General features: G+C 39.9%; 2 pseudogenes; one reads left to right on the plus strand and one right to left on the minus strand.

Annotated features, from left to right (window-relative positions):
- Window positions 1–1,466: 1,466 nt before the first annotated feature.
- LOC129144560 (cell division control protein 42 homolog) lies at window positions 1,467–16,197 on the minus strand (annotated as a pseudogene).
- On the plus strand, window positions 16,058–17,481 carry LOC472369 (tubulin beta chain-like; annotated as a pseudogene).
- The last annotated feature ends 5,617 nt before the right edge of the window (window positions 17,482–23,098 follow it).

The raw sequence follows: 23,098 nt of genomic DNA on the forward strand, positions 1-23,098 counted from the left end.
ACAGCTGAGAAAACTCAGTTTCATTAATATATGAAAACAACAATTCAGTTCCTCATGCAAATGCACACAGAAAAACCAAATTAAGATTAAATTTGGGAGAAAAAGCAACAGAGAGGACCCTTTAGAATGCATCTCAGAACTAGAATTAGGATCCTTAAACAACAACTTCAGAGGGGAACAAACAACAAAGAAACCCAACAATTGATCACTGAGCGCTCTAATGGTAAGGAGAAATTCAGACCAGCTGGTTGTTAATCTTAACTTTGGCCAAGACAAACCCCAATTCACTTACTTACCTAGGGATGGATCTCAGGCTGAAGACTGCTCTCTACCATCCCAGAAGCAGAAAAAAACAAAACAAAACAAAACTCATCTTCCCTGTTGGAAGTGAGCTCAAACTCCATAAAGGAGTTACCTGCCTTTCATCATTATGGAAGCAGGAAAAACTTGCCTTCCTTATGTTGGAAGCAAGTAAAACTCCAAGAAAAATAGGAGTTGTACAGCAAAATAAACTTTAGATCTTGACCAAATTTTGGGAGATCAGGACTTCTCTGGAGGGGGTGCTCTCAGACTTCAGCAAATTGTCCTTTTGGTGTGAGCCATAATGTTAGCTCATGCTGGTACCAAGCACCGATAGGAGATTTGTCAAAAGTCAGGGGTATCTCCATTCACAATTCCCCCATGGTTACCAAAATGTGAACCCTGAAAATCTGAGACACGTCTCAGTTAATTTAGAAAGTTTATTTTGCTAAGGTTGAGGATAAGCCCATGACATAGTCTCAGGAGGTCTTGACAACATGTGCCCAAGGTGGTCAGGGCAAAGCTTGGTTTTAAACATTTTAGGGAGACATGGGACATCAATCAATACATGTAAGAAGTATTAGTTCCCTCCAGAAAGGCAGAGAGAGTTCAAAGCAAGGACCCCCCCAACCCTGGGGGCTTCCAGGTCACAGGTAGGTGAGAAACAAATGGTTGCATTCTTTCGGGTTTCTGATAAGTCTTTCCAAAGGAGCTAATCAGAATATGCATCTATCTCTGTGAGTAGAGGGATGACTTTGAATAGAATGGGAGGCAGATTATCCTGAAGAGTTCCCAGTTTGAAGGGGACCAAGATATTTTCCTTTCACAGGGGTACCCATTTGTTGATTCTCTTTTCTTCCTTGGACATCCTGTGATTTCCTCTCTTTCCATCTATGGGGCACACCAGGCTTTTGGTCTTCAGGTATAAGCACTCAGCTGGGAAGCTGAGAGCCTAGAAAACACAGCTGGAAAGAAATACAGGTCACACTGCATTTGTAGCTAGTGAGACTTTTCTTTCTTCTAGCTGCCTCTGGTTTGATTGTGGATGTTGAGAGGATTGCTTTTCACCTCTTTGGAGATTTCTAGTTCATCCTTGCTTCGCTAAGTCACAACATCAGGTAAGGTTTATTGCTTTTGATGAGTTACTAGAAAAGTTACCTTTAAAAAAAAAAAAGCTGATTATAGTGTTTATAAAAGATAATTTCACAAGTAAAGTAGGCTAGCTGCTTTTTCAGAGTCAAATATGCTGAGTCCAGGCATAGGGCATGCTTTTGTTGCCTTACTCATTAAGGGGATCCACCCTGAAGTCAACGATCAATCAAGAAACAGGTTAAGTTGAAAAGACCACATCTCTAACTATATTGGTCTCCAAAATATGACTGTCTGGAGTTTACCTAGTTATTTTGAAACTCTTTGTAAGGAAAATTTACATCTATAAAGAAAATTTCTATTTGTAAAGGCATCTTTCTCCTGCATTTAAACCACTAGAAACTTTTAAGATAGGAAAGACATTTGCTTAATGTTTACATAGCAAACCTTACCTATGTTTAAGATACTTTCCCTGTCAATCTTTATTTTGACAGAGCCTTTACGTATGTTCTTCTTGTCTCACAAATAATGCTGCTTAGATTTAGGTTGTGTGCCTTTGGGATGTAAATTTTTACTTAAGGAACCATCCTTTTAGAAGTGCAAATTTAGGACTGCCTAGCTAAGAATTGTTTAGGGCTTGACAGTTTAAAGTGGGGAGAGAAATCATTTGAAAACTGGAAAATGAGAAACCTAATAAAGCTATAAAATCTCCTGTCTGTGAGTCTGTATGTCTGTATGTGTCATGTTTATGTTATATCACTAAAATATATGAAAGAACTCTAATTAATTGGCTTAAAGAAAAAGTAAGTGCTTAAATATCTTTTTTTTTTTTTTTTTGAGACAGAGTCTCGCTCTGTTGCCCAGGCTGGAGTGCAGTGGCGTGATCTCAGCTCACTGCAAGCTCCACCTCCCGGGTTGACGCCATTCTCCTGCCTCAGCCTCCCGAGTAGCTGGGACTTACAGGTGCCCGCCACAACACCCGGCTAATTTTTTGTATTTTTAGTAGAGACGGGGTTTCACCGTGTTAGCCACGATGGTCTCGATCTTCTGACCTTGTGATCCACCCACCTCGGCCTCCCAAAGTGCTGGGATTACAGGCGTGAGCCACTGCTCCTGGCCTAAATTAAATATCTCATCAGAAAAATAAAAAGTAACTCAAATGCCTCTTAGTATACATGACTTGAGTACGTTTTTGGTAAGTAAGATGTTTTGTTTCCTAGAGTCAATTTTTTTTTTCTTTTGGGCAATTTATAGCTCACGAAAATTGAGTAAAGCATACTTTTGTGAGCAAAATTGAAACATTTATATTCCTCTTTACCTGGATTTTCCAGAATTTGGAAACTAAATATTTTTAGTTTATAACAATAGTTATTTGCATTAAGTTTATCAATAGTATGTTTTCTTTTATAAGAGGACACATCGGAGACACTGATAATTTTACCAAAGCTTGGACTGGAAAGGCATATTTTCAAGATACGACAGATTGCTTTAAGGAGTTGAGGTTGGTTTCATAAAAGGGCCCTTGGAAAGACTGGCCCAATACTTTGTCTGTACAGTTCCCTTACAAAGTTTGTGACCTTATGGTAAGTAAAAATGTCACCTTCTGACAGGTCCATGAACCTCAAAATACTTTGGGACATTGAGAAGAGTTTACCCAATTCATACAGGCATTGCAGGCACAGTCTGACGGTGAATCCTTGGCTTGGCCTTCTAGCCCCAAGAGGCTTTTAAAAGTCTAATCTGGGCCAGGCACGGTGGCTCACGCCTATAATCCCAGCACTCCGGGAGGCCGAGGCGGGCAGATCACCTGAAGTCAAAAGTTCAAGACCAGCCTTGCCATAGTGAAACCCCATCTCTACTAAAAATACAAAAAAATTAGCCGGGCGTGGTGGTGCGTGCCTGTAATCCTAACTACTCAGGAGGCTGAGGCAGGAGAATCGCTTGAACCCGGGAGGCGGAGGTTGCAGTGAGTCGAGATCACGCCATTGCCTTCCAGCCTGGGCAACAAGAGCAAAACTCCGTAGGAAAAAAAAAAAAAAAGTCTAATCTGATATTCCTTATGAAAAAGTACCAGCAAAGCCAACTTAAGAGAGCCTTTATGGTGGATCACTATTCTTGCTGTACTTCATGCAAATAATCAGACCAAGTATAATAAGACTATAAAACTTACATTACAAATAACTTGGTACTACTAAGATTTATCTTTGGTAGAAATGGAGAACTTGGGAGAGCAAAATTATGTTTCAGAAGAAAATTGTAGAACACTTGTTTTGAGATTCTAGCCCTAATCATTATTTTTGTAGAGATGGGGTCTCACTATGTTGCTAGGGCTGGTTATGAACTCCTGGCTTCAAGCAATCCTCTCACCTTGGCCTCTCAATGTAGTGGGGTTATAGGCATGAACCACCACACCAAGCCTGCCACTTCTTTTTTTTTTCTTTTTCTTTTTTTTTGGAGACAGAGTCTCACTGTGTCACCAGGCTGGAGTGCAGTGGTGCAATCTCGGCTCACTGCAACCTCAGCCTCCCAGGTTCAAGCGATTCTCCTGCCTCAGTCTCACAAGTAGCTGGGACTATAGGCGTGCGCCACCATGCCCAGCTAATTTTTGTATTTTTAGTAGAGATGGGGTTTCACCATGTTGGCTAGGATGGTCTCGATCTCTTGACTTCACGATCCGCCTACCTCGCCTCCCAAAGTGCTGGGACTACATGTGTGAGTCACCGCGCCCGGCCGCCTGCCACTTCTTAAAAAAAACCCACTTGTAAGGACTGTTAATCAGAATGTATATTCAGGGCAACTTGAATCTATGCTCCTGGGTGGCCATCTTTAATCTTTTTTTTTGAGACAGGGTCTTACTCTGTCACACAGGCTGGAGTGCAGTGGCATGACCTGCCTCCCAGGCTTAAGTGATCCTCCCACCTCAGTCTTCCAAGTATCTCTGGCCACAGGCCTGAGCCACTATGCCAGGATAATTATTGTATTTTTTGTTGAGATAGGGTCTTGCTATGTTGCCCAGGTTGGTCTTGAACTCCTGAGCTCAGGAAATCCACCCACCTTGGCCTCTCAAAGTGCTGGGATTTATGGGCATGAGCTACCATGCTTGGCTGATCCTTAATCTTTATACTTGAATAAGTTCTCTTTTAACTAGACTCTGAACTTTTTGATTATTTTAGTTTGACACTATACTCTGATGTATGTAATAAAATGTTTAAAGTTATTTGTTTGAAAGATGTTTTTTACTATGTAAGGCTTCACTGTAAGTGGTATTATACTAGTGAATACATGTATGTATATAGTAAAGATTTTATAGACACATTTAATAAATCTAACAATATTACTTATTAGCTGTATTGTTAACAGTGTTAATTCACTCATTGTAAGTGGTTACCAAGTTATAACATCTGTAGTGACATCTAAAACACTTCTTTCAAAAATATTTTGTAGCATGTGGCTTACAGGCTTTGTAACCATCATTTTCAGCAAACTAACACAAAAACAGAAAACCAAACACTGTATGCTGTCACTCGTAAGTGAGAGTTGAATAATGAGAACACATGTACACAGGGAGGGGAACACCACACACTGGGGCCTGTCAGGGGGTGGGGGCCAAGGCAAGGGATAGCATTAGGAGAAATACCTAATGTAGATGACAGGTTGATGGGTGCAGCAAACCACCACGGCACCTGTATACCTATGTAACAAACCTGCACGTGTATACCTATGTAACAAACCTGCACGTTCTGCACATGTATCCCAGAACTTAAAGTATAATAATAAAAAAAGAGTGTTACTTCAATGAATCAATGTAATATATGAAGTGTGACTACATCTATGTTTATAAGATAATTTTAAGAATGTTACTTATAAGTTGCATTAATAGTATTAATTCAGTCAATAAAAGTGTTTACCAAGGTCTAAAGTATGTATGTGTTTAAACATACTTCCTTAATAAAAACTTTTTCTTATATATGTTACATGCTTTTTTGTGAAGAGGGTTATGTTAGTTAACACATATGTATGTAATGAAGTGTTTGTAGATACATTTAAAATATGATTCTAATAATTTTCCTAAAAACTGATGTTAACAATGTGAATTCAGTGAGTGTAAGTGGCAAGTAAACCATAATGTATGTAATAAAGTGTTTAAAGATACTCGTTTAAAATATTTTTAAAAACCATCTGCCTGCCTCGACTTCCCAAAGTGCTGGGATTATAGGCGTGAGCCACCACGCCCAGCCCATTTCTTTTTAAGAGTATTCACTGTTGCATATATAAATGCTACTGATTTTTATATGTTGATTTTGTATCCCTATCTTTACTGAATTCATTTATCAGTTCTAACCCATTTTTTGGTAGAATATGTAGGGCTTTCTAAATACAAGATCATGTTGTTTGAGAACAAGGATAATTTGACTTCTTGCTCTCCAATTTAGATGCCCTTTATTTCTTTTTCTTTTGCTTGACTGGTCTGGATAGGACTTCTAATATTATACTGAATAAAAGTGGTAAAAGTGGGCCTCCTTGTTTTGTTCCAAAGCTTAGAGAAAACAGTTTCAATTTTTCTCATTTGCAGTTAGATGTGGGTTTGTCATATTTAGTTTTTATTTCATTGAAGTACATTTCTTCTCTACACAGTTTGTTGAATGTTTTACTATAAAGTTGGATTTTAATTATACTATATTTACTATATACTATATTTATTTTACTATGAAGTTGAATGCTTTTTAACCATTGATTGAAATAATAATATGGTTTTTGTTTTGGTTCTGTTAATGTGATATATGAGATTTTATTGATTCATATATGTTGAATCATGCTTGCATCCCTGGGATGAATCCCATTTAATCATGGTGAATGATCTTTTCAATATGGATTGAGTGAGGATTTTCTAGTATTTTTTTGAGCACATTTTTGTCTATGCTCATTGAAGATACTGTCCTGCCTGTAGTTTGTTGTTGTTATATCCTTATCTGGGTTTAGTATCAGGCAAATGCTATCTCATAGAATGTGTTTGGAAGTATTCTCTTCTTTTTAATTTATTTTATATATATATTTTGAGACAGAGTCTCGCTCTGTCACCCAGGCTGGAGTGCAGTGGCACGATCTCAGCTCACTGCAAGCTCTGCCTCCTGGGTTCAAGCCATTCTTCTGCCTCAACCTCCTGAGTAGCTGGTACTACAGGCACCTGCCACCACTCCCAGCTAATTTTTTGTATTTTTTTTTAGTAGAGACGGGGTTTCACCATGTTAGCCAGTATGGTCTCGATCTCCTGACCTCGTGATCCGCCCGCCTCAGCCTCCCAAAGTGCTGGGATTACAGGTGTGAGCCACTGCCCCTGGCATCTTTTTAATTTTTTAAAGAATTTGAATAGAATTGGTATCAGTTCCTTTTTAAGCATTTGGTAGAATTCATCACTGAAGCCAAATCCTTGCCTTTTTGTTGATGGGGGACTTTTTATTATGCCTTAAATCTCATTACTCTTACTGTTTTTTTCATATTTTCTATTTCTTCATGGATCAATCTTGGTAGGTTGTTTGTGTCCAGGAATTTATGCACTTCTTCCAGGTTTTCCAATTTGTGGGTATACAGTTGTTCATAATAGTTTCTAATAATTATTTGCATTTTTGTGGTATCAGTTGTTATGTCTCCTTTTTCATTTCTGATTTTATTTCTTTGGGTCTTCTATCTTTTTTTAGTCTAGCTAAAGATTTGTCTATTTTGTTTATCTGTTCAAATCCTCAACTTTTTGTTTCATTGGTCATTTGTATAACTTCTTAGTCTCAGTTTTACTGATTTTTCCTCTTATCTTTATTATTTCTTTCCTTCTACTAAATTTGGATTTAGTTTTTGCTTTTCTAGTTACTTTAGTATATTGTTACATTGTTTACATAAAACCTTTCTTTTTTTTTAAATGTAGGCACTTATGGCTATAAACTTCCCTCTTATCACTGCTTTTGTTGTATTCTTCAGTTTTTTTGTATATTGTGTTTCTATTTTTGTTTCCAAAAATTTTTTAATTTCTTTACTGAACCACTGAATATTCAGAAGCATGTTTTTAATTTCCATGTGTTTGTGTAGTTTCCAAGGTTCCTCTTGTTATTGTTGTCAAGTTCTTTTCTCTTGTGGTTAAAAAAAAACTGGATATAATTTTGACTTTTTTTTGCATTTGTTGAGGATTATTTTGTATCCTATTATATAGGCCTGGAGAATGTTTCACATGCTGATGAGAATTATATGTACTCTGAAGCAATTGAGTGACATGTTCTGTAAATGTCAGTTAGGCTCATTTGGTCAAGTGTGTAGCTTAACTCCAATTTTGTGGTTGTTGCTGATTTTCTGTCAGAATAATCTGTTCCTTCCTCAAGAGTGTTGAAGTACCCTACCATTGATATATTGCAGTTTTTCTCTCTGTTTAGATCTATTAATGTTTGCTTTATGTACTTGTTTTGAATATATATTTATAACTGTTATATCTTCTTGGTAAATTGATACCCTTTTTTGGACAGGGAAAAACTTTTTTAAATTACAAACTCAATTCATTTGGTGTATTTCAAAGGTGCAATACTTTTCTTCATTTATCAGTGAAAGAAGTTAGAAATTAACTTCCCCCAAAAATCAGCAAATGGCAAACAAATGTCCTTGAAAGTCACAATCACATATAGTTTGGTCTTAGAAAAGAGGCGGGACAAGACAGGCTCCACCCACTTTCATGAGTTTCATCAAATACTGGATCTACTCCAGGGTGGAGAGAACGGGCAACTTTCAAAAAGGAGTATGTTATTAAATGAGGCATTTACTATACTCCTTCCTAAGAGCACCAGATGGGGAATATGTTTTCTAAACTAGATCTAGAAAGTGGAAGGTGGAATCAATCCATCCTCCTCCCCTTAAGGGCTATCCACTGGTTAATTAATTAAAAAAAAACAAGACTAAAAAACCCCACATACAGTCCTTGAAAAAAAGAGGAGGAAAAAGACCCCCAAACACTAAGATGTCCCAGATTACTCTCCATAGTGGAACCAGGGAGCAGCTTCAACAATTCCAATTAGTCTGTATGTCTTGCTTTTAAACCAACAAAAAAATTTTTTCAAACTACAAAACAAAAACTAGTACTAATCACTTTTCTGACAATACACAATTACTCAAAATTAACTAGTACTCGGAGGGGGAAGGGGGCATACTAGATGGCACCTTAATACCTATGGGCCTTGTCTCACACGAGTGCATGTGGGTAGGTGCAGGGCATTTGTCATTATTGCAAAAAAAAGTTTTAATTTTTAATCTTTAGTTTGATTTAAACATTGCTTTTAGTATGATGCCAACACCAGCTGTGCAGAAAGGGCTCTGGAGAGATGTTCATAGCAGCACACACCTGCAGCTCTTCTTTCTGGAGGCTCCAGGGCAGCCAATATTGCTTCGTCGAATACATTCTTTAGGCCTTTCTGCGTGAGTGCAGAACACTCCACATACCTGACAGCCCTCAGGTCACGGACCAGCTTTTCAGCAGTCTCTGGAGTGATAGGCTTCTGTTTGCTCTTGGCAAGTTTCTCAGTAGAGGGGTCATCTCTGAGATCAGTTTGGGTCCCAGCAAGCAAGAGAGGAGTCTTTGAACAGTGGCGAATTATCTCAGGCACCCACTTTTCTTTCACATTTTCAAATGAAGATGGAGAGACCACTGAAAAACAGACTAGACATACATCTGTTTGTGGATAACTCAGTAGTAGTAATCTGTCATAATCCTCTTGCCCTGCAGTATCAAAAAGCCCAAGAGTATATGGTTCTCCACCAATCATAACTGTGACTGCATAGTACAGTCAGCATATGTTCTGATGGAAATTTGTTTGTTGTGTAGGATATCAGGAGACTTGTTTTACCAATAGCACCATCGCCCACAACACCACACTTAATTGTCTGCATTGCTGAAATAGTTTTGTATCCACCTTAAATATTTCAAATCTGATGTTGACCTCAGCTTCTCCACTGGGGTGTTCGAAATTGACCCCTTTATCATCATATAGTGACCTTCTTTATCTGTTTACATTTTACTTGTGGTCTATTTTATATGATATAAATATTGCTACTCCTGCTCTTTTTTGGTTTCCATTCGCATGGAATTTTTTCTCATCCTTTCATTTTCAGTTTATACATGTCTTTATTGATGAAATCGGTTCGTTGTAGGTAGTGTATATATGAATCTCATTTCTTTCTTCATTCATCCACTCAATGTCTTTCAATTGAAAAAATGAGTTCATTCTTTTGATAAATAAGTACTGATAAATAAGTACTATTGTCGTTTTGTGATTTGTATCTTCGTTGTTTTGTAACTCTTCTCTTTCTTTCTCACTGTCTCTTCTTTGTGGTTAATTTTCTATGGTACTGTGTTTTAATTTGTTGCTTTTTTATTTTCAGTGTATTTGTTAGAAAATTTTACTCTGTGATTATGAAGATTACAAAAATATCTTAAAGTGATGACTTTGATCACAAAGAAAATAATATAAACTAAGAAAGCTCTACACTTCATCTTCCCCCCATTTTGAATTTCATTGTGTCACTTTATGTATCTTTGTATTTCTTCTCTCTTAACAGGTTTCTGTAGATACTTTTGTTTTTCATAGATTTGTCTTTTAGTCATCATACTAAAGTGATAAGTGGACTGCATACTACAGTTACAAAATTTTGAGTTTGTCTGTTGGCTTATTTTTACCAATGAGTTTTATAACTTTAGATGTTTTCTTTTTTGCACATTTGCGTTTTTCTATTTTCAGACTGAAGAAATTTCTTTGGCATTTCTTGTGAGATGGGTCTGATGAGATGCATTCTCTTAACTTTTGTTTGTCTGAGAAACACTATCTCCCCTTCATGTTTGAAGGATAGCTTTGCTGGTTACAGTATTCACAGTTCACAATTTTAGTCTTTCAGCCCTTTACATGTACTCCTACTTTCTCCTGGGTTGGACAGTTGCCATTTAGAAGTCTGCTGCCAGTCAGATTGGAGCTCCTTTATATTATTCACTTATTTTCCCTTGCTGTTTTTAGTATTTTATTTGTCTTAGGCCTTTGAGGGTTTTATTATCCTATGCCCTAGGGTAATCTTACTTGGCTTTACTCTGTCTGGTGATCTCTGACCTTCTTATACTTGGAGATTTATATCTTTCTCAAGTTTTGGAAAGTTTCCTGTTATTATTTCTTTGAATAGACTTTCTTTTTTTCCCTTTTTCTTTTCTGAGAAGGAGTCTCACTCTGTCACCCAGGCTGGAATGCAGTGGCATGATAGCTCACTGCAACCTCTGACTCCCAAATTCAAGCAATTATTTTGCCTCAGCCTCCCAGGTATCTGGGATTACAGCTGCATACCACCACACCCCACGAATTTTTGTATTTTTAGTAGAGACAAGGTTTCACCATGTTGGTCAGGCTGGTCTGGAACTCCTGACCTTCAGTGATCCACCTGTCTCAGCCTCCCAAAGTGCTGGGATTACAGGCATGAGCCACTGCACCCTGCCTCTTTGAATAAACTTTCTATTCCTTGCTTTTGCTCAGCTTCCTCTTGAACACCAGTAATTCTTAGATTTACTATTTCAATGTGATTGTCTATATCTTATAGGCATGCTTTATTACTTTTCATTCTTTTATCTCATCTGTGTATTTTCCATTAGCCTGTCTTTAAGCTCACTGATCTCTTTCTCTGCTTGATGCATCTGCCACTGAGAGCCTCTCATGAATTTTTGTTCAGCAGATATACTTCTTAGTTTTAGGATTTCCGTTTGATGTTTTTAAAAAATCATTTCAATCTTTTTCCTTAAATTTATCTGATAAATTTCTTAATTGCTTTTCTGTATTATTTTGTATATCACTGAATTTCCTTAAAAACACTACTTTGGGGCTGGGTGCAGTGGCTCACGCCTGTAATCCCAGCACTTTGGGAGGCTGAGGCGGGCAGATCACAAGGTCAGGAGTTCGAGACCAGCCTTGCTAACATGGTGAAACCCCGTCTCTACTAAAAAAATACAAAAGTTAGCAGGGTATGGTGGTGGGCACCTGTAATCCCAGCTACTCGGGAGGCTGAGGGAGGAGAATCACTTGAACCTGGGAGGCAGAGGTTGCAGTGAGCCGAGATCGTGCCATTGCACTCCAGTCTGGGTGACAAGAGCAAGTCTCTGTCTCAAAAAAAAAAATACTATTTTGGATTCTTGATCAGAGAGTCCACCTATCACTGTTTAGTTAGTGTTGGCCAGTGGCTTCTTGCTTTGTACACTCGGGAAGATTATAGTTTTTTTGTTTGCTGTTTTTTCTTATGAATGTACATCTACGTCTCTGCATTAAAGGATTAGTTATTCATTCGAATCTTCTCTATCTGGCTTGTTTTATTTTCTATTGGGTGTGTTAGAGATTGTTTGCAATTTACCTTGAATATCCTTTTTGCTATGTCACTACCTCCTTTTTGGCACTAGATGGCACCTTAATCCCAGGTTTGCCTCAGCTCTAGCAACCATTCAGAGCACTTCTTGTGCCAGATGAGGGAAGTCCTAAAGGGAATACCAGGGAAGCTTGGCAAGGCTAGCTAGGGATTTGTGGTCTGAGAACCTATGAAACATAGCTCCTACAGCATGGTGTTACTGAACAGCCACTGTGATTTGGCATCTCCTTTGGCTAAATAACTAAATTTCCCAGGCTGGGGATACTAGTTGCAACCTAATCTCTTTGTTTCTGGTGTCCTCAGGAGTTTTTCTCCCTTAAGGCACTGGCTATACTTCTTGTGGGTGTCTTCTGCCTGGAATCCCAAGATGATGGGAAAGCTGGTTGTCTTCCTTAATCTTCTTCTTCTTCATCTTTTTTTTTTTTTTTTGGTCTAGTAAGATTTAATAGTGAAAAATTATCTGCACACTTGGTGTCTGGCAGATTTGTGCTAGGATGTCAGGAATATAAAAGTCTTACTCTTTTATGTCTGCATGGATTTTTTCACTTCTCCATTATTTCAGTAACTATCTTATTCACATATTTGAGTTCTGTGATATTGCTGATGATAATCTTGGTGCTGTGCATTTGTTTAAGATTTCCTGTGGGTCAGGAAGTGGAAACCAGCTTGCTTCTACTCAGCCTTTTTGGTGATGTCACTGCCCTTATGAATTTTGAAAGCTTTACTGTGAAGGGTGTTAAATGAGTAACATGTAGTAAGGTATTTGTAGACACATACTTAAAAGATATTTCTAAGATGTTGCTGGAAAAATGAATTTGTAAATGTATTAATTTAGTGATTTCAAGTGTTTACCCAATTGCAAATATATAATAAAATGTTTAAATATGTTTATTTAAAGAAGTTCCTTACTATACCTCTTAAAATCTTTGTTGTGAAGAGTGTTCTTTTAGTAAGTGGATATGTGTGTGAGGTTGTAGACACTTACATTAAAGATAATTCTAATAATGTTATTTATTAGATGAGTTGGTTACTATGTTAACTCATTGAATGCAAGTGCTTACCACATTATAAAGTATGCAATAATGTGTTTAAACATGTTTTAAAAGATGCTTTTGTTATTCATTTTAAGAGCTTTGTAATGAAGAGTGTTATTTCAGTGAGTGGATGTAATACTATGTAGGGAATAGTTAGTAGACACATGCCTAAAAGATGATCTAAGTATGTCATTGATAAAATGAGTTGGTGACTATGTTAATTCAGTGAATGCAAGTATTATCAAACTGGAATGTATGTAATAGAGTGTTTAAACATGGTTCTTTAAAGATTTTTCTTACCACACATTTTATTTTATTTATATATATATTTTTTGAGATGGAGTCTCACTCTGCCACCCAGGCAGGAGTGCAATGGTGCAATCTTGGCTCACTTCAACTTCCTCTGCCCCCCAGGTTCAAGTGATTCTCCTGCCTCAGCCTCCCGAGTAGCCGGGACTACAGGTGGATGCCATCAGGCTCGGCTAATTTTCTTTGTACTTTTAGTAGAGACGGGGTTTCACCATATTGGCCAGGCTAGTCTCGAACTTCTGACCTCAGGTGATCTTCCCGCCTCAGCCTCCCCAAGTGCTGAGATTACAGGCGTGAGCCACCGCGCCCAGCCTCTTTCCATGCATTTTAAAAGCTTTGTTCTGAAAATTGTTACATCAGTGAGTGAATGTGGCTCACTGTAAAGTGTTTATAAGCACATGCTTTAAAGATGATTCTAAAAATGTTACTGATGAGTTGATAATAGTGTTAATTCAGTGAATGTAAGTATTAATTAAATGCAAGTGTTTGCCAAATTATAAAGTATGTAATGAAGTCCTTAAACATGCTTATTTATAGATTTTTTAAATTATGCACTTAAAAATCTTTCTTGTTAAGTGTGTTATGTTAGAGAGTACGTCTAATATTTCACTACATACACCTCACTAGGTTTGCAGGCACATGTTAAGAAGATAAAACTGATAATGTCACTTAAAATATATGTTGTTAACTGGATTAATTCCGGGAATTTAAGTGTTTAATAAGCTATCATACATGTGTGAAGTGTTTAAGCATTTTTTTTTTTTTTTTAGACAGAGTCTCACTCTGTCACCCAGGCTGGAGTGGTGTGCGATCTCGGCTAGCTGCAGCCTCTGCCTTCTGGGTTCAAGCAATTCTCCTGCCTCAGCCTCCTATAGCTGGGACTATAGGTGCCCGCCACCACACCTCGCTAATTTTTGTATTTTCAGTACAGATGGGGTTTCACCATGTTGGCCAGGCTGGTCTCAAATCTCTGACCTCAGGTGATCTGCCCCACCTCGGTCTCCCAAAATGTTGGGATTACAAGCATGAGCCACCCTACCATGGCCAACCAAGCATATTTTTTTAAAGATGTTTCTTTCCATTGCATTTTGGGTAAGAAACATTCTATGGCAAAAAGCTTTTATTTTAATGAGTGGATCTAACGTATGTAATGTATGTAGTGAAGTGTTTATATGATGAAAGATAAATCTAAGAATGCTACTTAAAAGATGTGTTGTTAACTGTATTAATTCAGTAAATTTAAGTGTTTACCAAGCTGTATAGTATACAATAATGTGTTTAAATGTGCTTCTTTAAAGATATTTGTTACCAGAGAGGGTAATGTCAGCAAGTTGTTAGAATAGAAACTGTCTCACTCTACTTACTTCCACAGAAATTCAACTAACAATTTTCCACAGTTTAGAGTATCTTTGTAAATATCCCAGAACTTGAGAATGAATCTGAGACATCTTCTTGAACTACAGACCGAGAGAAGCCATACATAAAGCATAAGAGGAATGATTTCACTTTGACCAAGTTGCTCTTCTGCCAAAACTGCACAGTGCCACACACAGTGTTTTCCAGTAACCATGTTATTTTTTCAGAGGGAGAAAAAAATTGGAGGTGAATATTTAGCTTTCCTATTATTCTGGGGCCATTCACAGGAGATACCATCTTGTCTCACCTCATGGGACATATTGGAGGGTATTAGAGGAGCTGGTCCTACCCTAGCCTACGTGTTTTTCCAGCCCAGTACCATTTTATCTCACCAATACTCACACTGACCCCAGGACATCCTGAAGGCTCAGATCTAGCCTTTCTTCCTCTTTGCAAAAAGACCTTTCTCTACCCAGACATACAGGGACACCATTTTATACACCCACCTTAGGTGTTCTAAGGAAAAGCGCTTATCCTGATTGACATATCTGTGAAAAGTAAACAACTTTCCCAGTGGAAGGTGACAGAATTTGGGCTGCTCTGATTAAAATTCTCTGGCTTAGTGCTTGCTACAGGTGTAGGGTCAGATAGAAATTGCAGGGAAAGATTACTGTTGCCGTTTTGGTTCCCTCCCCTGCCAGTAGGTGAAAAGCTAGCCCTATGGCCTGTAGTATAAATATAAGCGCATCTGTGTGTGTTTGGTGTGTGTGTTTGCATTATGTTTATTACATGCACATTTATACAAGCATGTATTTATATATTTATGTATGCATAAATGTATATTTTATGTTATTACATATAAGATCTATATTTTATTATTTATAATATATATGAATTTTTTCCTGCTTGCATGCAAAGGCACCACCACAAACTGGCAGACAGTGCTACAATGTCGTATGTATAAATATTTATATTTTAATTTCTATTTATTTATATGTTGATGATATATTTGTAAATGTTTCCTATTTCATTTAAAATGTATGCATTTATATGTGTGTAGATATTAATTTCCAGTTATGGTTTTACTTGTGCCCTGTATGCTTAAACATTCCAGACTGATCAATTGTGCTACATTGTTTCCTGAGACTACAGATTCCAACACGCCAAGACCCGGCTGAGCGGGAAGATGCGGCTATACATTGGACTTTACGTGTCAGGGCCATCTCTTCCCTTGGCATTTGGGAAAAGTTCACTTCTCCTATAGGAGGGAGCAGAGAAACTTGGCTGACTGTTTCAGGGCAAATGAAGGAACCAAATGTCTACGGAACCTGGTAATATTAGGCAGTCTTCCATTCAAGTCCTATTTGGACACTGTCTCTCTGAAATTTTAAGAACAGAAAAGCTCTCAGAACCTTCCTGCCACCATGTTCGCACCTCACTGCTCCAGCCTCTGGGGCACATTCTATCCTTTCGGCCTGCGACTAGCAGCAAAAAAAATTACATATTTTCTTGCTCCATACATACCTTGAGGTGAGCAAAAAAATTAAATTTTAACCATGAAGGAAATTGTGCACATCCAAGCCAGTCACTGTGGCAACCAGATCGGTGCCAAGTTCTGGGAGGTGATCAGTGATGAACATGGCATCAACCCACCGGCACCTACCACAGGGACAGTGCCCTGCAGCTGGACCGCATCTCCGTGTACTACAATGAAGCCACAGGTGGCAAATATGTTCCTCATGCCATCCTGGTGGATCTAGAACCTGGGACCATGGACTCTGTTCACTCAGGTCCTTTTGGCCAGATCTTTAGACCAGACAACTTTGCTTCTGATCAGTCTGGGGCAGGCAACAACTGGGCCAAAGGCCACTACACAGAGGGGGCTGAGCTGGTTTATTCGGTCCTGGATTTGGTATGGAAGGAGGCGGAGAGCTGTGACTGCCTTCAGGGCTTCCAGCTGACCCACTCACTTGACTGGGACACAGGCTCTGGAATCGGCACTCTCCTTATGAGCAAGATCCAAGAAGAGTACCCTGATTGCTTCATGAATACCTTCAGTGTGGTACCTTCACACAAGGTATCTGACACCGTGGTTGAGCCGTACAATGCCACCCTCTCCGTCCATCAGTTGGTAGAGAACACTGATGAGACCTATTACATTGACAATGAGGCCCTCTAGGATATCTGCTTCCGCAATCTGAAGCTGACCACACCAACCTACTGGGATCTGAACTACCTCGTCTTAGCCACCATGAGTGGTGTCACCACCTGCCTCCACTTCCTGGCCAGCTCAGTGCTGACCTCTGCAAGTTGGCAGTCAACATGGTTCCCTTCCCATATCTCCATTTCTTTATGCCTGGCTTTGCCCCTTTCACCAGCTGTGGAAGCCAGTAGTATCAAGCTCTCACTGTGCCCCAACTTACCCAGCGGGTCTTCGATGCCAAAAACCTGATGGCTGCTTGTGACCCCCACCACGGCCAATACCTCACCATGGCTGCTGTCTCCAGTGGTCGGATGTCCATGAAGGAGGTCAATGAGCAGATGCTCAAAGTGCAGAACAAGAACAGCAGCTACTTTGTGGAATGGATCCCCAACAACATCAAGACAGCTGTCTGTGACATCCACCTCATGGCCTCAAGATGGCTGTCACCTTCATCGGAAGCAGCACTGGCATCCAGTAGCTCTTCAAGCGCATCTCGGAGCAGTTCACTGCCATGTTCTACCAGAAGGCCTTCCTCCACTGCTACACAGGCGAGGGCATGGACGAGATGGAGTTCACTGAGGCTGAGAGCAACATGAACAACTTCGTCTCTGAGGATCAGCAGTACCAGGATGCTACCACAGAAGAGGAAGAGGATTTCAGTAAGGAGGCTGAAGAGGAGGCCTAAGGCAGAGCCCCCCATCACCTCAGGCTTCTCAGTTGCCCTTAGCTATCTCACTCAACTGCCCCTTTCCTCTCCCTCAGAATTTGTGTTTGCTGCCTCTTTTTTTTTTTTTTTCCTGGGGGGTCCAGAATGGTGCCTAGCACATAGTAAGTGCTCAATAAACACTTTGTTGAAAAAAAAAAAAAGAACAGAAAAGATGCAGAAATTTTTGGCTTGCATGGCCATACACTTCTCAGAATACCCTTGGTGACCCAAAGGTTGGCTGGACACTGACCAGTGCTTCTGGACCAGGGCTACATGCCTGGCTTAGAAACTCCAGGCCCTCCGTAGCTTTCTGGCTCATGCATGCGCAGTTCTTATCTGCCATCAGGGACTCATCTCACCTACTCTGGTTTGAGCACAGGCATCATTCATTCACCTGGGGTGGCAGGGTCCAACAGTCTGCCTCTAACCTAGTTTTCTTTTTCTAACACCTACTTTGGCATCCAGAAGTGTTTGTCAAGCCAGACATCTGTATTTCATGCTTCTCAAACTTGTGGAGGAGGCCTCAGATACCTGGCTTTTCGGGTGTCGCCAATTCAGAGATTCTTTAGTACTGCCCTGTAGGGTTCTCTAGAATCAGCTGGAAACAGCCAGAATAGAATTACTCAAGACTGTGTAGTCTTTGGCTTCTGGGGCCATTTTCCTGGCTCTGAAAAGCTCTCAGTGTCTCACATTGCAGTTCAACCCTGGCCTGGTGTTGCTCTGGCCTGATACCGTCTTAGCCCAGCACATCCTCAGGTCTCGACCTAGCCTTTCCAACTCTCTGTGAAAAGCTTTTCCTTCACAGAGTGAAGTGTCATACTGGAACACCATTGTATGCACCCACCTCAGGTGTTCCAAAGAAGGGCCCCTATCCTGATCAAGAGGTTGTCTAGAAGTGGACAGTTTTCCCACTGTTGGGTGATGCTGCTTGGGCTGGATCTGGTTTAAGCCTCTGGCCTGGTGTTTGCCATTAGTGTAGGGTCACATGAAACCTGCATGGAAAGACTTCTGTGGCCTTTTCAGCTTCTTTTATTGAGACAATCTTATGGGATCTAGTTTAGATGTAAGTGCATCTGTGTGCATTTCAGTATGTTTGTGTATTTCTCTGCACTACGTGTATTTTATACATATATTTTATATACACATATACATTTATTATATATACATCTGTCATTATAGGTAATATCTATGTTTATTTCTAAATATATATTTATGAAAAAATATGTTTTTATTTCTCTTGTATGCAGAAATACCACCACCAACTGGCAGACAACTCTACAACACTGTATGTATAAATACCTCTTTTAATTTTATTCATTTATGTGTTGATGTGTATATTCATATATGGTACCTATTTCTTCATACACAAAAATATAGGCATTTATGTGTGTGTATATATATTTATTTGTCATTTTATCTTTGCTTGTGTGCCATGTATGGGTGAAACACTTTAGACTGACCGATTATGCTATACCGTTTCTTGAGGTCAGTGACTTCAAAACACTGAGATCTCACTGAGTGTTGTTTTCTCAGTCGTGTAAAAGATGCAGCTGTTTATTTGACTTCAGGTGTGAAGGCCATTTTTCATCCTTTGCCATGTGAGAGAAATCCTCCTCCTGCCCTAGGAGAGCAGAGAGAATTGACCGGCTGTTTCATGTCAAATAGGAAAGCCAAAAGCCTATGGGACGTGGTAGTTCTTTTATTTCAAGTCCTATTTGGTCACTACCTCTCTGAGCTTCTAAGAACAAGAGAGATGGGGTATTTTTTGGCTTACTTGGCCATACACTTCGTAGCCTAGCCTTAGTGATCCCATGGCTAGATAGAAAGCTAACTTTGCTTTTGGCCCAAGACCACATGCATGGTCTAGGGCCTCAGAGCTTTCCTTAGGTTCCTGAATTACACACAAGCACAATTCACATCACCATGATGGACCTACTTTACTCCACAAACTGGGCCCTATATTGGGGACAAGCATCATTCATTCATCTGGTGTGGCAGGGTCCAAGAATCTGCCTCCCCTTCACTACTGATGTTTACTGTTTGTCATTCTCCATCCACTGTACCCACCCCCCACTCCTTAATGGCAGCTATCAATTTCCAACTGCCCATGCTGAATTTGGAGAGAGCCCAGTCTCTCTTCCCCATTGCAAGACTCACATAGAGTGATCCCTTACCTATCAAAATGGCTCTGAATAAAGTCTTCCTTGCCACGTTTTAAAAAGGGTCATAGAATCATTTTTTAACACATGGTAAACTTTATGGGATTTTTTGTCTTTGTTATTTTTTTAAACCACAGGAAAAACTCTGTGAAATTCTTAAAGAAGTCACAATGATAGAGACAGAAAGAAAAAAAATGGTTGCCACAGAGTGGGTGGGGGCAAGGTGGAGAGTTGGAAGAATGGGGCGTTGTTATTCAATGCTTACAATTTTTTGGTTTTACAAGATGAAAAGAGGAATGCAGATGGTGGTTATGGTTGCGTAACATTGTAATTGAAGACAGTGCATTTTATGTGTATTTTACCACAATTTTATAAAATTAAAAATAAATAATTACTAACACTAGTACATAAAAATACATAAACCAAGATACTTCTTGCAGCAATAGGTGTATGACAAAATAACTGGCAACCCTAAAAATGTTTAAAAACAGAATAATAAGTGAATATACTATGGTGCATCTATACTAAAGTAGAACAAAAGTACTGGGGCCTTAGAAGTCACAGAACTTTCTTAGAATAAAGTAAGCTTTCTCATGGAGAAAGGGTGTATATCCCCAAATGACCAAAGCAGAGGTTCTCCCACCATCACCCCTTCCCTGTCCCCCTCTCGGGCCAGAGTCATGGGGGAAAGACCCATAAGGAAGAGGTATGTGAGAAGGTACCTCCAGAACAAGTCTCATCTCTTCCCCACATAACCTTGCCACTGTGACCATTTGCCCAAAATACCAAATTATGCTTCTCCTCTGAAAGATTTTCTGTGGAATGGGGCCTAGCTCACCAAGTAAGAGAAAACTCCTAGCCTAGGCTCCCAAATTGATTTGCTTCAGCAAATCTGTTCAAATGCACCCCATTTTGTTGCTTTATTCAAATGCAGAAAACTCTCATCTTGTCAGAGCTGATGACATGTATAGTCTAGGGCTTAAAAACTTCATTTCACAATCCCTCCAATAGGCTGAGGCTTTCACACTGCAGAGAACAGGAGAGGAGTGTGTGCGTAAGAAACTCCATCTGTCTGGGGCAAAATATCACTCCCCTACTTTTCCTAACTCAGGAAACGCCACTAAGCCCTTTGAGAACCATTACTGTGGAGGTTAACATCTTACTCTACGTCCTCCTGAGGTGGCTCAGTGAAAGGGGGATACTAAATTGACTTTCGTGGTGTCAAACACAGGAATGGAGTGATAGAGACCCAGCCCTAGCAGGGTTTAGTTTTGAACCATACACCCTTGGTTTTAGGTTTAACATACTCCCTACTGCAACACTCTGTTCTGGGTGCATGTTTTTATCATTCATCTTGAGGATTCATGATGTATTCTCACTCTCCCATGCACTTCCCATGGGTAGTCCTCAGCTGCATTTCACTCATGCATGGCAGTAGCCTGCTGGAGTGATTTCATATGCCTCTTCACCACCAGAAAGAGGCAGATGGACAAACATGAACAAACCCAATAGAAGGCACCCTGGAATGACGAGTTGTTTTGGCAAAATAAGTGGTGAAGGGATAGACAGGCTGTCAAATTGTGACAAATTATGGCAAATTGTGACTCTAGATTGTGATCCACGCTTAATTCTTAAGAAATCAGAATACAGTGAGAGGGGCCAAGATGGCTGACTAGCAACAGCTGCAGTTGGAGGCTCCCAGGAAGAATGAAAACAGCAAGTGAATCCTGCACCAGCAACTGAGGTATCCAGGTTGTCTCATTGGGACTGACTAGGCGGCTGGCATGACACATGGAGAGTGAGAAAAAGCAAGGTGGTGCAACGGTGCACCTGGGAGCCACATGGGGCAAGGGGATCTTCCACCCACGGCCAAGGGAGACGGTTAGTGATCATGATACCCTGCCCGGGAAACCACACTTTTTCCACAGATCTGTATAACCTGTGGATCAGGAGATCCCTCCTGTGAGCCCACGTCACAGGAGTCAACTCAAAAAGCCAGAATGCCTCTTCTCCTCCAAATGATTGCAACACCTCTCCAACAAGGGCACAGAACTGGGTAGAGGTTGAGATGGATGAATTGACATAAGTAAGCTTCTGAAAGTGGTTAATAATGAACTTCACTGAGCTACAAGAGCCATGTTCTAACCTAATGCAAAAATGCTAAGAACCATGATAAAACATTACAGGAGCTTCTAACCAGAATAACCAGTTTGGAGAGGAACATAAATAACCTGATGGAGCTGAAAAACACAGCATGAGAACTTCACAACGCAACCACAAGTATCAATAATGGAATAGAATAGACCAAGCAGAGGAAAGAATTTGAGAGCTTGAAGACTATCTTGCTGAAATAGGACAGGCAGACAAGATTGGAGAAAAAAGAATGTTAAGGAACAAACAAGACCTCTGAGAACTATGGGATTATGTAAAAAGACCAAACCTACCACTGATTGGAATACCTGAAAGAGACAGGGAGAATGGAACCAAGTTGTAAAACATACTTCAGGATATCATCCAGGAGAATTGCCCCAACCTAGCAAGTGAGGCCAACATTCAAATTCAGGAAATCCAGAGAACCCCAGTAAGATACTCCGTGAGAAGATCAACCCCAAAACACATAATCGTCAGATTCTCCAAGGTTGAAATAAAAGAAAAAAATGTTAAGAGCAGCCAGAGAGAAAGGCCAGGTCAACTACAAAGGGAAGCCCATCAGACTAACAGCAGATCTCTCAGCAGAAACCTACAAGCCAGAAGGGATTGGGGTCCGGCCAGGCGCGATTGCTCAAGCCTGTAATCCCAGCACTTTGGGAGGCTGAGGCAGGCAGATCACAAGGTCAGGAGATCGAGACCATCCCGGCCAACATGGTGAAACCCCGTCTCTACTAAAATACAAAAAATTATCTGGGCGTGGTGGTGCATGCCTGTAGTCCCAGCTACTTGGGAGGCTGAGGCAGGAGAATCGCTTGAACCCAGGAGGCGGAGGTTGCAGTGAGCTGAGATCGCGCCACTGCACTCCAGCCTGGCAACAGAGCAAGACTCCATCTCCAAAAAAAAAAAAAAAGATTGGGGGCCAATATTCAACATTCTTAAAGAAAAAATCTCCAACCCAGAATTTCACGTCTGGCCAAACTAAGCTTCATAAGTGAAAGATAAATAAAATCTTTTTCATACAAGCAAATGCTGAGGGAATTTGTCACCACTAGGTTTGCCTTGCAAGAGCTCCTGAAGGAAGCACTAAGTATGGAAAGGAAAAACCAGTAGCAGCCACTGTAAAAACACACTGAAGCACAAGGACCAATGACACTATGAAGCAATAACACCAACAAGTCTGCAAAATTACCAGCTAGCATCATGATGACAGAATCAAATTCACACATAACAATATTAACTTTAAATGTAAATGGGCTAAATGCCCCAATTAAAAGACACAGAATGGCAACCCAGATGAAGTGTCAAGACCCATCAGTGTGCTGTATTCAAGAGATAGATCTCATGCAAAGACACACATAGGCTCAAAATAAAGAAA

The sequence above is a fragment of the Pan troglodytes genome, chromosome 6, assembly GCF_028858775.2.
Source record: "Pan troglodytes isolate AG18354 chromosome 6, NHGRI_mPanTro3-v2.0_pri, whole genome shotgun sequence".
Lineage (NCBI taxonomy): Eukaryota > Metazoa > Chordata > Mammalia > Primates > Hominidae > Pan > Pan troglodytes.